This window comes from Anopheles gambiae, chromosome 3 (genome assembly GCF_943734735.2).
Source record: "Anopheles gambiae chromosome 3, idAnoGambNW_F1_1, whole genome shotgun sequence".
Classification (NCBI taxonomy): domain Eukaryota; kingdom Metazoa; phylum Arthropoda; class Insecta; order Diptera; family Culicidae; genus Anopheles; species Anopheles gambiae.
The window spans coordinates 36,181,536-36,198,474 of record NC_064602.1 but is presented as its reverse complement, the minus strand read 5'-3'; the positions used below and the strand labels follow the sequence as shown (position 1 = coordinate 36,198,474).

Genomic DNA, 16,939 nt, shown 5'->3' with positions numbered 1-16,939 from the left:
TAACTCTAAAATGTGTTGAATATTACACATACATTTAGACAAATAAGTACAACATCTTTTGCTTAGAGTTTTCAATGTTTCGTTCTAAATGTAAGTTGTTTGTGTTGAGAAATAGCTTCTTTTCGCCGATTCCAAATCGTTTACCATAAACATCGCAAATCTCTTCGCAAATCCGTAAAAAACATCCCACAAACTACCCAACTGCATGTTTCGCTATTTTGTTACAATCCGCTTACGGTCACATACACAACGCTTGTTGCTTGTTGGTTTCATGTTTCCGGCTCAAACACACCCATCTAACGGAGCTCCTGTCCGTTAGCTTATCAAAAAGGGACTTTCAGACCGAAATGGTAAACAAAATACCGGAACATTAGTACCGCTGGGTGAGAAAAACTTTTCCCTACACACCACTACACGCCACACACTCAACTGGTAAGCGTGTGGAGCGCGCTTGCCAAAGCTGGTTGCTATTTTTCACTTGCCTTTTTTTGTTGTTGCTTCTTCTATGTTTCCCATGGGGTTTTGGTTGCTGTTTTGTTTTTCTTTCTCTACCGCCCGGATTGGATGGGGATTTTTTCAACCTTGAACACGGGCCCGGAAGTACAATAAATATTATTTCTGCACTGTGGTACAAGGATCAGTATCGTCAGCTACCAAGACGCACCATCAGCAACATCATACAGTAAGCAAGGAAGTGTACGAAGGATTCTGGGTAAAAGTTGCTTGTGCCATAGCAAACAATCCTGTCACTGACTCCAGCAGGATATGCTCCGTTTCTTCTATCTCTGCGTGTGTGTGTGTTCAAATAGTTGTATCACCACAGAAAATCCGAAACGTCCACCACCTGACGTTGCGTAGTTGGGATGTTGGGAAAATATAATTACAAGTCGTGGGTGTTGTGTTTGTGTCCTTTCTCTTTAACGATCGGAATAATAATGACTTTATTGAGGAGCCTGCGTTTATCATCAAACTGACAGCGCAACACGTCAGTTGAATAAGGTTTTTATATGATGGTGAGGTGTGATTGAACGTTTTATATGTAAACATATAATAATAAACACACTATCTATTACTTCTCCGGGGGGTAAAGCTCGGGCGTCCTCGTCCGATTAGGATAGGCAGTACAAAGATAATAGGACAGTATAAAAACGTTATAATAAAGTCAACTTAGTATTACCTAACCTTACGCAGCCTTACAACAGAATTTCATTCGCTTTTTATTAGTTTCAAGTGATTAAGTACCTTTAAATTACGTTCACTAGAAAAGTATGGTATGTTTATCAATATTCAAATTTTGTTCAAAAGAATTCGCTAATTGTACTTCTTCAACCTCTTGATTTTTTGCTTATGTCTTTTAACTCCTCTAGCATTTTCAAATGTTTTGTCCAGTACGTTTCTTACAATGAGTTTTGTTGCTCTTGGTTGCATCTTTGTTCTTATATTAGGCATGATGAACACTGCTTCCCTTTCCTCCAATGTTGGAGGAGCACATTTTGAATCATTATTATTGGTTTGGCGCTTGGCAGCTTTTGTCATATTCTTATATGCCGTAGCAAATAATATTTGTGCTTTTCCAGATATTTCTGGTGGATTCACACTATTAGAATTGTTAAACAACAATTCGTTGGGTGTAAATTTCGTTGCCGTATGCACGCTATTGTTGTAAAGGGTAACAGCAATCTTTGTTAAAGATCTTGTATCTGCTCCTTCATACTTATACTTATTTGTATTAATGATTTCTGTTATTGTGCAGTGTGTTTTTTCAATTTGCCCATTCGATTCTGAACAAGATGCATATTGTAACAAGACTCCTAACGACGACAAAAAACTTTTTAGTTGGACAGACATAAACGTGGTCTCATGGTCTGTTATGATTTCTTTAGGCAATCCTATGATTGAAAAATAAGTAGCTAACTTCTTTTGAACTTGTACTATGTTCTTGTTTTTAAGGTACATCATTTGTAGATGTTTTGTAAATGAATCAATTATTGATAAGAAACTACACTTATTAATGATATAAATATCCATATGAACGCGATCTAATGGTTTATGGGTAATCGGTCTGGGTGAAATTTTTATATTGTAAGGCTTGCGTTCGTACTTATGACTACTACAAATTTCACAGCTGTTAACATAACTTCTAATCATTTTTAGCATGCAGGGAAAGAAATATGATCGCCGTAACTGATATTCTACTTCACATATACCTCTATGGGCTCTGTCATGCTCCGATGTAACGAGAAAATTTTGTCTCTCAATGCTTGTTACATCTTCTACCATATTTGGTGTAACTACAAAATGACCTTTTGTGAAATTATGGCTACTAAATGTTTCCTGAATCGTTTGCATAAGATTTTCTGCAGCAAAAATAGCGGTCTGCTTTCCGTTGTGGTACATGCTTAAAAACCAACTGACATTACTTGAATCGAAATTGTTCTGAGTGATAACAGTTCTTTGAAAATTTACAAATGGTGTTTCTTTAACAATCGCATTTGTGTCTCCTAATTTGAATATAAGCTGATTGCGATACAAATTTACAGGTCTTGTTGTGTAGTGAACAAAGTAATCGCCGGATATATCCCCAGAATGAATCGTTTCGCTACTTCGGTTTGTTCCACTTCTTGGCGAGTCTGAAATGGAGGAAGCATTAATATCTCGTATAGATTTGTCAGGGTCAGTCCTCCTGCTCAACGCATCTGCTACCACATTAGTTTTTCCTTCTTTGTATTTAACTTCATAGTCGAAGTTTTCTAGCTCTAAACGCCAATTCAGTATTTTCGAATTTTTGAAAGATGTTTTTATAAACGTAAGAGGTTTATGGTCCGTGATTAACGTAAACTTTTTCCCGTAAAGGTAGGGCTTAAACTTTTTAACCGCCCAAATTATAGCTAGGGCCTCTTTCTCTGTTGCTGGATAGTTGGATTCTGTACTATTCAGTGTTCTACTAGAAAATGCTATAGGCCGTTCGCAATTATCTTGAACTTGAGACAAAACCGCTCCCAATGCAAAGTTGCTTGCGTCTGTAGTGAGAATGAAGGGCAGTTCAAAGTCCGGATAAGCAAGGACTTGATCAGAAGCAATAATATGTTTTAGCTCTTCAAATGCCTTTTTATAATCTTCCTCGTCATACGCTACTTTAGCACCTTGCTTTAAACATTTTGAAAGGGGTCTTGTTAATCTAGCATAGTCTTTCACAAACTTACGGTAATAACCAGTAAGCCCTAGGAATTGTTTGATTTCCTTTTGATTCATAGGTAGACTCCAATCGAGGATTTTTTTAATTTTATCGGGATTAGGTCTTATTCCATCTTGAGTTATTAAATGACCTAGGAACTCTGTTTCTCTTTTCAGAAATTCACATTTGTTTACTTGAATTTTTAAATTACAAGCTGCTAATCTTTTCAACACTTTATCCAGGTTTTCTAAATGTGATGTTAAATTATTACCAATTATAATAATATCGTCTAAGTAGACAAAACAAATCGATCCTATGTATCCTCTTAGTACATGGTTCATTGCACGTTGAAACGTCGCTGGGGCATTTTTTAACCCGAACGGCATCCTCGTGAACTCGAAGTGTCCCTGAGATGTCGAGAAGGCCGTTTTTTCGCGATGTGCAGGGTCCATTTCTATCTGGTGGAAGCCAGATTTCAGATCTAATGTCGAGAAGTATGTAGATTTTCCCAAACTGTCCAAGATTTCCTCTATCTGGGGAATAGGGTATTTATCATTAATAGTTTTTTCATTCAGTTTGCGAAAATCTATTACGACTCTTATTTTCCTTTTTTGTGAAGCATCCGGTTTTTTGGGAACTACCCAAATGGGAGACGAATATGGACTATTCGAGGGAATAATTACTCCATCTTCGAGCATTTCTAAGATTTGCTCTTCTACGTCTTTTTTAAAATGATTTGGAAATCTATAAGTTTTGCTGTACGTTGGCTCATCGTCTTTAGTTATAATTTTATGTTTAACTACGGTTGTTGAAGAAAGTTTTTCATTTCTCTTAAGGAGTACTTGTTGGTTATTCAATATTACATCAAAAAGATTATCTTTTTCATAAGGTGTCAAATGGTCCGACCTTATCAAAATTTCTACTGCTTTTTTATTGAGTGGCTCATCGACCTTTAATGGAATGGGGTTAATTGTTTCAAAATTATTTACATTTAGATGAAAACTGGTTGTAATTGTTGGTGCAATATGGGATTGGCTTATAATATTTACGATGGACTTATTATTTTCTGATTTGTAGAGCCCAGGTTCTATTATAAGATTATTACAGAGTAATTGATGACATGGAACAAACCAATCACCATTTTCTAAAGTGTCGATTGAAACTATGTGATGGAAAAATTTGTTGGTTGGAAAATATTTAACAAATGGAATAATTTTACCAGCGATAGTAACTGTTTCGTTGCTATAGTTAATTATAGAATTGCATCTAGCTAAATATTGCGATCCAATAATTCCATCAAAAAATTTATGGAAATCATATTCATAGTACATTTGATTTGGCAATTCTGGTCCAAGCAAATTTATTGACCCTTTTTGTGAAACATTATGGCAACCTGATGCATTTTTTATTACGGTATTAACAGGTTGTAATGACTGAATTATTCCCGGTTTCAAAATATTCTTATTTGCACCGCTATCCAAAAGTAATTTAAACCGTTGAGAAGTTTTAGGATGTGTCCCTGTTATGTATGGAAGAAAATCTAAATCGGTAAAGTTGTTTCTACAGCTTCCCAAAAATTTACCAAAATATCATCCTCCTCATTTTCAAAATTTCGTGGACAATTTGAATTGAATGTTTCGGTTGTATTCAAATTTTTTTGATTCAAGGTTAATCTTGTTCTACTAGACTCAGTTTCCATTGGAACTGGAGAATCCCTATTAGAAGAGTGCACGTTTCTCGTGTTACGGTTCATGAAACTCGATGTCGAAGCTTGATTTGTCATCCTTGGTCTATTTGCGTTGCAATCAAATCGCTTCTGCAAACCTTCATTGTGTGAAGTGTAATGCTTTGTTTCGGTCACTTTTCTAACATTTGAATTTTGTGCTGTGGACTCGTTGGATTTCAGCTTGCATAAAAACGCATATGCCCCTTCCAAATCCTCAGGTCGTGCTGCTTGTACATAACCAAAATATGGTTCATGTAACCCTGCAATAAATGCAGCTAGGCTTGTTTCGTCAATGAAGTGGTTTATAGCTGACCAGCTCTCATTATATTTTTCGTTTTGCCTTGCTATTTGCTTAATTTTTTGTATTAATTCTTTTGTCTGCATGTAGTAGCCTTTTAAATTGGTACTATTGTTCATTTTATTATGCCATAATTGGCACATGTGCGTTGATAGATCATATCTATCGCTGAAAGTTTTTGTCAAAATCCCTTTGATATCTTGAAAATCAGTAGGGTTACCTTCTAAGCACAATGCATCTTTTGCACGCCCCTGTATTTTGTTGCTTATAGCATCCTCATACATTTGGTAAACGGCATAATGCACGTTTCCCTTAAAAATGTTCAGTGCGTTCTCTGCTGTTTTAAGCCATGCAAAAAGCTGTTTTTTGTTTCCATCGTACACAGGGACTGCCTTTATCGGGTCAGGGATTTTATAAAAGGCATCCAAATTAACGCTAAGGTTAGCGCCCTGCGCTACGCTACTCGCTACACTACTACTAGCCTGCTGAGTATTACTCTCAAGTGTGAGTATTTTTTGAGACTGTTGCTCGTGAGAGACAGCGAGAGTCTGTACGAGATGCGTAAGCTGCTCAAGTTGCGCCTGTATTTGTTCCATGTTATCGGTTAAAGATAAGCGCTCGAGAGGAATATCAACGTTGGTGGGCACGTATGAGAGGCTGCCGGAATCGTTCGATATTGAATCTGTATCCGAACAGAAAGCCTCAATGGTTGAATTTCTCCACATAAAATGCTTCGGTTATAAACGTCTCTCTAAGAACACGTTTTTAATTTTTCAAATTTAAGAAATCGAATAGTTCTATTTTATAGTGACTATCCGAAACACAGTAGCAAAAGTTTTTCTATCTCTGTCACTCAGACAAACAAGAGAAATTAAAAACCAAAAGTTTGCTTACCTGTGTGTTGGTGTTGAAGAACACGTGAGGATCCTAACCTCAATCCGACGTTTGGTGATGAAAAAGGGAGAAGAGGATGGTCCTGTCGATGAACAGAAAACGGCGTTGCCACAAATCGTCCGCACTTTTAAAATTGCACGGAGATGAATACGTAACCCTATCTTGTAGTAGCTACAAATCCGGACAAACTACGTAAGCGTATTACGGCTCACTAGCACTGTTTTTTTTTCTAATCAACGACTACCGGCTGCGCCAATTACAAGTCGTGGGTGTTGTGTTTGTGTCCTTTCTCTTTAACGATCGGAATAATAATGACTTTATTGAGGAGCCTGCGTTTATCATCAAACTGACAGCGCAACACGTCAGTTGAATAAGGTTTTTATATGATGGTGAGGTGTGATTGAACGTTTTATATGTAAACATATAATAATAAACACACTATCTATTACTATATGTTTTTAGTTTTCTTCTATTTTGTTTTTCTCACTGCATAACTGGTTAGTTGGTTACATTATGTTTACGAAAGGTAAGCAGGGTCATTTTTTCCGGACGCCTAAAGGTTTTGTTGAGTTGTTACAGCGCTTATAAAGATAGTTTGACGAATGAACAAGAGTGAGCTGGTGGATGTTTGATATTTGAATCAGTACCGGCCTCAGCGTAAGTATTTCACAATAATGTATCAATCAATAATGCTCTCTTTGTGAAGTTCTCCCCGCTCTCTTGAAAGCTTTGTAAACAGCTTAGCAAAAAGTCGATTTGTTTAACTTTAAATGATCAACTTTACCAGGGCAGCCTACACCAATGGAAGCTCGACATCGATTCAGTACGCTTTTTCATTGGAATTGACAATCGATGATGGCTTGCTAGCGTTTTGACGTAAGATTTTGCACTCAAGTGTCTTCACTAGGGTGCACACCCATCACAAAGAAGATCAGTGTAAATATCTCTTCACTTCTGTAAGATTGTAAGAATGTGCATATGGTCCAACTTCCGAGCAGGAATCCTTTCAAGATTCATTCCATGTCCAGTGCATGTGTATGTGTCAGTCTATCGATACATCTCACACAGACAAATAATTAAAACCTCAGACCTTCAGCCTCACACTCCAATTCGGGCCATTGCTCCGAAAGGGTTGCTTGCGGTTTACTTCCACACCGGATACGAGACACGAGACCTAATTCTTTCAACCTAAGCCAAAAACATGATTTTCTAACTGTCTGACCAGAGAGCGTGTCCTGTGATCCGCTTCACAGCGTCACCACACAACAGCCCGAAGCTGAGAAGGAAGCGAAGCCCATTCCAGAACAGAGACGGCCATCAGAACGTCACGTTCTTTGCTGCATTATAGATGCGCGTCCGGAACAAAAGGGCGTGCAAAGTGGAATTTAAATCCTTTCCCCATCTGAAACATCACCTTCCTGGACCGACAGAGTACAACGGATACCACCACTAGCGAAGCAATTGCCCATTGAAGACATCAAATTGAACCGTACGAAACAGAGTGGAGTAACAGAGTTCTGTGTCCAAATACTCTGTGCTGGTGATGTAAAACGACAACTAGATTTTGCTCGATGTACGGGTAGGGTGAACACACAGAATAAGCTATTACAAAGTATTACTTTCGACAGACAAATACCTCGACAACTCGACCTTCGATCCGAGCTGCAGCTTCCATTGGAAGCTTGTCCCCATCTTTCCCCGGGAGAATAATTTACCAGGATCTGAGAGCCTGGGTTTGCTCAGCGGACACAGCCACCATTGCCCGAGACAATGGCCCATAGTACGTAGTCAGCAGTGGACAATAGTACATAACCAACTACTAAGGGCGGTAGAGAGGGGGGAGGTCTGGTTTTTTGTTGTTGCTTGAACTTCAACCAAAGGCTGCCCTCTGTTTTGCCGTTCCAGCTTCTTGATGGATGATGGAGGCATGATCCTTAATTGCCAAGTTCCACCACTTCTGTCTCCCGTGTCAATACAGTACCCTAACGCGACGCTGCATCCCTCTCTAGAGCCTACAGTGCCGCCTCACATTGGCAAAATCCCAACCTCTCCCTGTTGTAACGAGCGCTTTTCTTGCACACAAACACACAGACACACACATACAGACCACACGCCCCCTTTGCCACCATGTGGTGGAAGGCAGCACGATCCTGCACATGCTCTCTGCTACGCACCAGCCCTGCGCAGGTGTTTTTTCCCTGCTTTGTTTTGTTTTGTCGCAACGAGGGAAGTTACACGATTTTGCCGTCGGGATGTCATTTTGGTGCTGGTTCACCATCCGCTTCACAGCCACTGGAATTGCAATTGGAAGGAATAGTAGGACGATGGAGAGAAGGACGCTTATGTACATTAATCGAGGCGTATTGGCGGTGTGTGTGTGTTGGTCGCCCGCCGAGGGAGATACCATTAGGCTCCGCCTACATTGACTGTCGGATGGTCGTCATGGTATAGCGGTGTGTATGGGCTCCCATGGCCCGCCACGTGCGCCTTGGAATGGCTTTTTCCCTTTCTCTGCCGGGCCCAACACCACCATCGCGCGCACCGTCGATGCAAGCCTGCAAGAGCAAGAGAGCGGACCCGGGCACTTGGGAACTTGAACTTTTGGGCTTGATTTTTTGGCAAACCGACCGTGGTGTACGAGTTCTATGTACACATTACATACGGCAAGCTCCCGCAAAAGTCGGAGTGCGCGCCATACTGTGTCGGCAAAATGGGAACCCCGCCTCAGCAGGGTGGCGATAGCGCCCTGCCCAGCCAACGGAAGGTCATCGGAGGACAGCTCTCGGAGATTCAGTTCCGAGGATTCGGTGGCGGCTTCGGTCAAGTTACCCCGGGGTCGGTTTGCGAATAATGAGCCCTTTTGTCAGCTTTTTGATAGCGATTATCGAGAGAGAAAGACACACACACACACATAGAGATAGTGCCCAACGAACGGCTGAAGGTGAAGCTCGAGGGTCACCGCGTAACTGAGACATCATCGGCGAACAAAAGGCGTCCATAGGCGTCCAAACTGCCGACGGTGATTTAAGGTAGAAATTACACGTGAAATAAACAAATTGCTTTCAAACTGACAGTTGATGTAGGTGTCAAAAACTCACGATATACACATTCACACGAATCAAAGTAGTCCATTTACAGCGCACGCTAGCAAACAGAATGGAGAGCCAGATATGCGTTGCAATATGTATTTGTGTGAGCATTCAATACACACAAAAACCTCAACATCAAATGTTATTGATTTTCGTGCAAACATTTTCAATTATCATCATCAACTTTAGACTTCCCATCAAGCGGCACAACACATGCAAAACTGACTGCCAACTAACGGCAAACAAAAGGTCCCTCCTTTTCTGTCTGCCCACCACTCTGCTTCCACCAGTGTTAGGCATATTTGTTCTATTTCAACAAAACAACACGAATGTACCATACCACGCGCGGTTTCGATGCTCGATACAAAGCGCCTCACCACCGAATGGCAGCGAACAATGATTAGAAATGAAAGCAAATGTCCTCCACACAAATACACACATCTGGGAGTATTTTTAGCTAAATAAATCCATGGGACCTCTGTGGAGCCACAACACAATGACAACAGAGTATGGGGGGGATCGGAATTTTGTTTTTAGGAGAAGAAGGTGGCTGCTATACCACAAATAATATTTCACACATCACTATTGCGGTATATGCAAATATTGTGTGACCTCGTCGCAGAACCCCGGGCGCCAATGGTTTGTTGCCAACGGAACCCTGTTGTGTCAATCACTGGCAAACGGGTTTAGCATTTGCCCGCATACAGGAACAATTGCGAGTGGAAAATTCAATTCCACACTGATTAAAGTCCTTTTTTTTTGAATGAATTGTATGAATTTATACAACAGACAAATGTTGCACCATTTAGGGTGAAAAAAGTGGAGTTTCGGCATTCGGTAAAAATCAAAATCTAGCTCAATGTCTAAAAAAGTTCATTCTATTACATAATAAAGTAATTCTCGAATCTTTAAAGAGCAATTTTTATGAAAGTTGGACAAAGCATATGCAGGGTTTCACAAGAATTTCTAGTTGATTCCCGAAAATTTTTGGATGCTTCCCATAGTTTTTTGATCGATTGATTGATGATCCAATTTGATTGATGTCCAAAGGGAAGGATCCAATAAATCGTTGGAAAAGTCCAAAACTATATGATAAACAATGAACAAGTCGTGAGACGGTCTCTAAAAAATACATGAATCAACCAATAAATCGTAGGAAACCCTGTATTAGCTCACTAATGTTCCTGGTAACTCATAAAAATAATAGTTCGTAGTAAATTAGCTCTATGCACATTATTAGCACTCCGGCTAGATCTTGTGGGGAGATCCTTCGAACAGTCTAACAATACAAACTGAATAAAATTCACCAGCCACCAATCCACATATTAAATAAAGTTACAGGCGGTCCCCGAGATACACGGTTAATGGGGACCGAAAACGGCCGCAAAATACCGCGTATCTCGAATTTCCGCGTAAGTCGAATCTCGTGATTTCCTGCTAAAATATCACAAATTTTTGTGTAATTTTGCAAATAGGGGGCGGTTTTAGTCACTTTATGAATTATTTGATATGATTCTGACTGAAAATAACTGTTTTAAACCTTTTGAAATAGTTTTTAACATTCGATCAAAACGGAAATTATTTGGCAATTTGAAATTGATGTGTCAAATCAGTACAATTTGCTCAAAGAATTGTCAAATTTAGAAAACCGCGTATCTCCGAATCCGCGTATAAGAGGTACCGTGTATCTCGGGGACCGCCTGTATTACCATTTTTTCATAAAGTTATTATTTGGTGCGTTCATTTGTCTCTTCTCTTGGTATCTCGCATGAGATTTGACTTAAAAATGAAAAAAATGAAATAGCTGTATTACAGGGTTTCCCACGATTTATTGGTCAGTTCCCATGATTTTTTGGTGCCTTCCCACGATTTATTTGTATCGTATCCCATAGATTTTTGGTTCGTTCCCATAATTTATTGGTATTTTGCATTTGATATCAATACAATTGGACCAAAAAATTCTGGGAAACGGCCAAAAAATCGTGGGATCGCACCAAAAAAATATGGGTACCCACCAAAAATTTATGGGAACCAACCAATAAATCGTGGGAAACCCTGTATATGGTATGATAATGTTATGCATTTGATTAGATAATGTGATTTTATTGGAAAAAAAATCTAGCAGTTACAGGTTGTGTACACAAACCAGTGTGCAACAGAGTAATTCGTTCGACAACAATCAGTACTTCAAAAGAACCTCAAGCGAGAAATAAATCTACTATAACAAATCTCTGAGTTCCTTCGCAATACCTGAGAGTGAGTTCCAAAATCATCCATTTATATGAAAGTTTCACACCATGTGCCTTCGGAAGTATGCACGAGCTAAACTGAACGTTAGAATAGAATTGCAGAACGTAACTATGGGTTTGCAAGTTCTATATTTCAACGAGGAATCAAAGGAAAAAATCACAATAATTTATAAAACCATTCATTAAAACATCACCGACCGGTATACAACAAACCATAAAAAAGCCACGCCAATATCCTGAGCTTCTTTAGCTTTTCTTCCTTCAACATCGTTTAATGTATAACACCTACCAAACCACCCAGCGTCCAGCCAACAACGGATGATTGCGCTTCATCATCATCATCATCATCCGACTGTGCATCACACCTTTCGCCGGACGACAGCAAATGTTGATTTATCACGCGGATAGGATGTCATTTGATCGCGAAGCCAGCGCGCGATAGCGCAGGAAGCCAGTCGGCTTCGCCCGGGCGCTTGGGACGGCTTGGCGACCGACCGGTCGACTGGTGACCGCAAATCAAACGACCGACCAGTCCCAAAAACCTCACACACCGCGAGAGAGAGAGAGAGGCATAAAGAGAGCGAAACAGAGAGAGAGAGAGAGACAGAGAAAGCTGATAGACCCCCACCGGCGGGTACGATGATCCGAATCGCAAAACCCAATTACGGATTATCTCGCGGAGCCGCACAGTTTCTCGGCTTTCGCTTCGCGGTCCCGAAATGTGCTGACTTGCGGTGATGCCCGGTGAACACCATCATCATTGCGTCCCACCATCTGCAACACTTCCTTCCACCTTCCACTACCCATCGACCTGGTCCTGGGTCTTGAGCAGTAAGCCGTCAGGCCGGCAAACAGGCAGTGCGGAGCCGAGCGCACAGGAAAAGCACGGGGAAAATGTTTATTATTATGTCGCTTATCGGAATCACGGTTCGGTGGTTTAATTGATTGACTTTCGCCCGGCATTATCGGCAAGGCGGTACACGGCCTACCGCGACCACGGGCAATTCATTTGCAGCGGGCCGTCGAAACTCGCGCCATCGATAAACCTCCTTTTCCTGTTCCACTGTTCCCCGTTTCACACATAAACACACATCACACTGTAGAGCGGGTGTAGAAACACCAAACCAGTGGACATTCGATACGAAGCGAAGGATTAAAGTATCCTTTTGTGCCATCGTGCCATATGGAAATTGGAAGCCAGTATGTTTGTGCGCGCCATGTGATCCAAAGACACGGCACAGCAAAAGCGTTGTTTCTTTGACCGCGCCAAACGAGCACGAGAACAACACGGGGAGACCCGCAGCATTTGGCGTCGCATAACGCAGCGGCGCCTGAGCTCATCAGCGGTGCCAGTCCCACCGACGTTCATTAGAAAGAAACACGTCGTTACCGGTGAGGATTTGCTGCCGAGGACGAAATTGACAATTAAGTTAGACACACAAACGAATGATGGATGTTGATTGCGAGTTTTGCCGATGCCGGTTGATGCAAATAAGCCAATCCTTTTGCCGGGACTAAGCCATTGAAGAACGGGACTTCTAATGGGAACTGTTGAGGGTTAAGGTTTTAGGACAAAGTCGAAGAATTGTATACAGTTGAAGATGATATTAAAGGAAATGCCATTTGAGTCAAATACGTTTCGGTAGATTGTACATGGTGCTCCAATAAAGCGCCCTAATATATGCAATTTGCATCACAAAATCATCGGTTGTGTATTATGAAAGCATCATTATCTCCATACTTAGGATTTATAACAGACTTAGTGCCACAAAATAGAAGACAGGGTAACTTAGCATTTGCTCAATGTAATCCATATTTTCATGCCATAGTGTTCTGCGAAAATCAAATCCTTCCATTTTGCCTATGATTTATTGTTCCATATTCACGAAACTGATCATAACTGCAGTTTAATTCTGCCAATCAAAGCATTGGAAACTGATAAAAGCTGTTCCTAGATAGATAGCTGCTCGCGTAGTACAGGCTGGACGACCTATAGCCACTGGCCCTGAATAGACTAAATGCCACCATTGCACCAACAAATACAAACTAAACTAGTGTCATACCACCACAGCCAGTGCAAATCCACCTTTTGCTTCATTTTACTTTCGTAAACTTGTTCCACCGACTGCACCGTATTGTATCCCCATTGGGGTGATAAGGCGACGCAACCGTGTTCCACGGCGACTGCACAAACCGTGTTAGTCGACAGGGTTTTACTTGCTGCTGGGCGCCTTTCTTAACACTACAATCCCCTTAGCTGCCATCACACATGGCGCCACAAAAGAGTGACACAAAACGTTCGACATTATTTTCCCTCACGTCGCTTACTTATTCAAATCACATCCTGTCCCGGATGTGTCCTTTCCAAACAATGCACGAGCATACAGTGATGCAGTGAATTTATCACTTTTTTCTGCATTTTCTATTTTTTATTCCACATCACAGCCCGCGATAGTTGCAAAACTACGCGCAAACACCCAGCGTGTGAATAAAATGGGACGATCGCTATATAAAAAAGCAACTTCCACCGACACACACACACACACACACCCTTGTGGCCGTTGGTGGATCCGACTCACAAACAACAGTACCCCGTCGGAACTAGCGAGCGACCGTGGACGAAACGCTGGCGAAGCATACATTTATGCAAATACATTTTTATGCAGCGCTGGTGGCCGGGGGTTGCAGCTCGAAAAAGTTGCAGCTTAAGGCTGCTGGTGTGATGCCATGTTTTCTAAAACACTCTGTTTTTCACACCCTCTGTGAAGTTGGGACATCGCGTTTTGATTTTTTCACTAATGAGCACACCACCGGATATTATGCTGTGGAAGGACAACTTATCGCACCCCAAAAGCGTCGTGTCGCAGGGATCGCATTTTTCGCTGGTTGTCTTGCTGGTTGAGCGGGTTGCATTAAGCGCTTGTGCAACGGTGCCACGGTGGCAGCAGTCGTTTTGTAGTTGTTTCTCGCCCGGTTCTGTCTGTGCCAATATGCTACTAAATGCCAGCCAAAAGTGTACCGACAGCTTTCGAAGGATTCTTTTTTGCACACGACTGTTTGGCGGATTTGTTTCCTCTCCCGATGCACTCGAATGCCGCTGCCCGCTGGCGTACAACTAAATTTCAAGAGAAACTTCCCAACTAGTAGGGCAGACTTTGGGCTGCATAGTTTAGTTGGGAAAGCAAGGGTCGGTGGCTGATGAAGTGCACTTTGCGCGTGTTACAGTTGATAGCTCGGGGACATGCATGATTTTAAGCTATAATTAGAATGCTTTAACTAAATGGTGTGATTTATAAAATTTTGAACACACGCTTTTCCCACATACATACTGCAAATGCCCGCTTTTCCTAACAAAGAAAGCTTATGGTACATTTTTCCCCAATTCTTCCCATCTCCCAACCCTTTTCAACCCGGTTCACGAATCACGAAACGATAACCTGTGCTGTGTGTGCATGTACGGAGCTCATTTTATTTGTGTGCCGCGTCTAATGAAATTTAAATAAAATTAACAACTCGCAACTCGCTGGCTGGGCGATTGTTTGGCGACGTTCTAAACTTAGAAGCTGGCTGGGAGCTAGCGTTCATTCGCGCGATTGTGCGCCGTCCGGAAAAGCAAAAACAGATTAAAGGAAACAAATAGAAAGCTGTCAACAATTCAGCGCAAATCCGAAAGGCAACAGTGGCGGCGTACAAATTATACCAAACCAAATTGGAAATGCAAGTCCACTTTTTTTTGTCGGTGCGGAAGGATATGCTAAACTATATACCTGCATGAATAGGGATAGCGGCACAGAGAGAGAGCGAGTTTATCTGTCCGCCATTGTGATAGTGCGTTTATAGTTGGGTAAAAAGTGGTGGACGCCATACAATTTCAGAAAACGGCGCCTTTCAGCTACACGCCATGGGAACAACTGATCAACATAAGAAAAAAAGACACCCCCATCCGGACACGGTGTGTGTGTGTGTGTGTGTGTGCGTCAAGTGGTGCCACGACCAGATAATATTGCCCGCCCGTCAATAGCACCACGGGGCGCGGGAAACGTACCTCGTGGTCCAGTCGCGACCATCACCGCCTGGTAGCTGCTCTTACCAGCATCGCAAACAGCGCTGGTGATGGACCGTCCGTTCGGTCCATTTGGTGTCTCTCCCACGGAAGCTATCAAGCACCACCACCCGGGAAGCTTTCCCCGCCAACGAAGTAGGCGTCCCCCCCCCCCCGTCAAAACACTACGCGCATCCGCAACAATTCGAGCGCATCGTACAATGAAATGATGTCATAATGCCTATCCCACGGATCAAAGGACGGAACGCGTAGCGAACAACGCGCAACAAAAACATAAATGGAAAAGGGGAAACACTAACCGTCTGGACTGAACCTTCGACCTTCGGATGGTTTTGAGCTATGTGGCCTGCTGCTGCTGTACGAGGTGTTTCCCGTCACACGGCGAACAATAAATCGTACCGTGACGTGTTGAACAAAATAAATAAAATTGGCTTTCGGCAGATAAGCCCACTTACAAATAGCTTTTCTGTTGAAAATCCCGATGTTACTCGGTGGAATGCGTCCTCCGCTTGATGGGCTTGCAATGATGGGGACTGTAGTATGGAGCCGTTTTCACTTCCTGGTGCAGTTATTGGAGAAGTTGAAGATATTCGTGCTGAAATAAAAAAGGGGAATTGGAATTTCATTTTATTAACACGTTGATATCAGTCTAGTAGATCCTGGCCTGAATGTTACAGAATATCCTCCAAAGGACATAAACGCAAAGGACTTTTAATACTAATAGTAAATTCCTCAGAACAAATATTACTAAACTTTTTAGTGTATCTTCAAGTGTTTAGTCCAAAATTTCAGCACTGAATTCTGTCGAAAAACTTCCCCGTGCTTTGAGGGTAACTTTTCCAATAAATCGTTCAGGCTCCTGCACATCTCCCTAAACAATATCGCTCGCAGTAACGATGCGATGAGTCTGATCCAACTCACCCAGAACATCCAGCAATATACACGTACACACACACACACACATCCGTCCATTCGATGCGTCTTTCCTAACGCCTTCCGGAACGGTGTTAAACAAAACACACAACACGTGGTTAAAATCACACAGCTTCAATCCACCGTCACAGGGAGGCACAGCAGAAGCGTTTCCCTTTTTCTGGGGAAAACGTTCCCTCGCGTCCATGGCTACTACGTTTTTTTTTAGCGTTTATATGCAATGAAATGAAGTTGACATGGACCACATCGCTCTACATGTGTCATCTGGCCAACCAACTGTCACTTGACACAATTCCAATTGATTTTTTATCACGAAAAAAAAGCACAAGATTAAAGGATCATACCACAGACCTCCAAAATCACCCCATGTATTGGGGTTGTAACCTCATAGCTTTTCGGTTTAAATTCCTTGTCATGACCATTCCTTCCATTCATGACAATTCCAGTGCCACCTTAGCACGGGCAACAAGTGTCTCAGCAAAATCGCAACACTACGCAACAACTGGGCCATA

The 16,939-nt window shown here is 41.8% G+C and overlaps 1 protein-coding gene across 1 annotated transcript in view; it reads right to left on the bottom strand.

The window, feature by feature from the left end:
- Positions 1 to 16,939, bottom strand: part of LOC1278934 (glycosyltransferase-like domain-containing protein 1-like) — a 28,485-nt gene that overhangs the window by 1,651 nt on the left and 9,895 nt on the right. Inside the window, exon 6 of the mRNA XM_061653173.1 lies at positions 15,950 to 16,089. The gene's annotated coding sequence lies outside the window, so the exon portion shown is untranslated. The remainder of the gene's footprint in view (positions 1 to 15,949; positions 16,090 to 16,939) is intronic.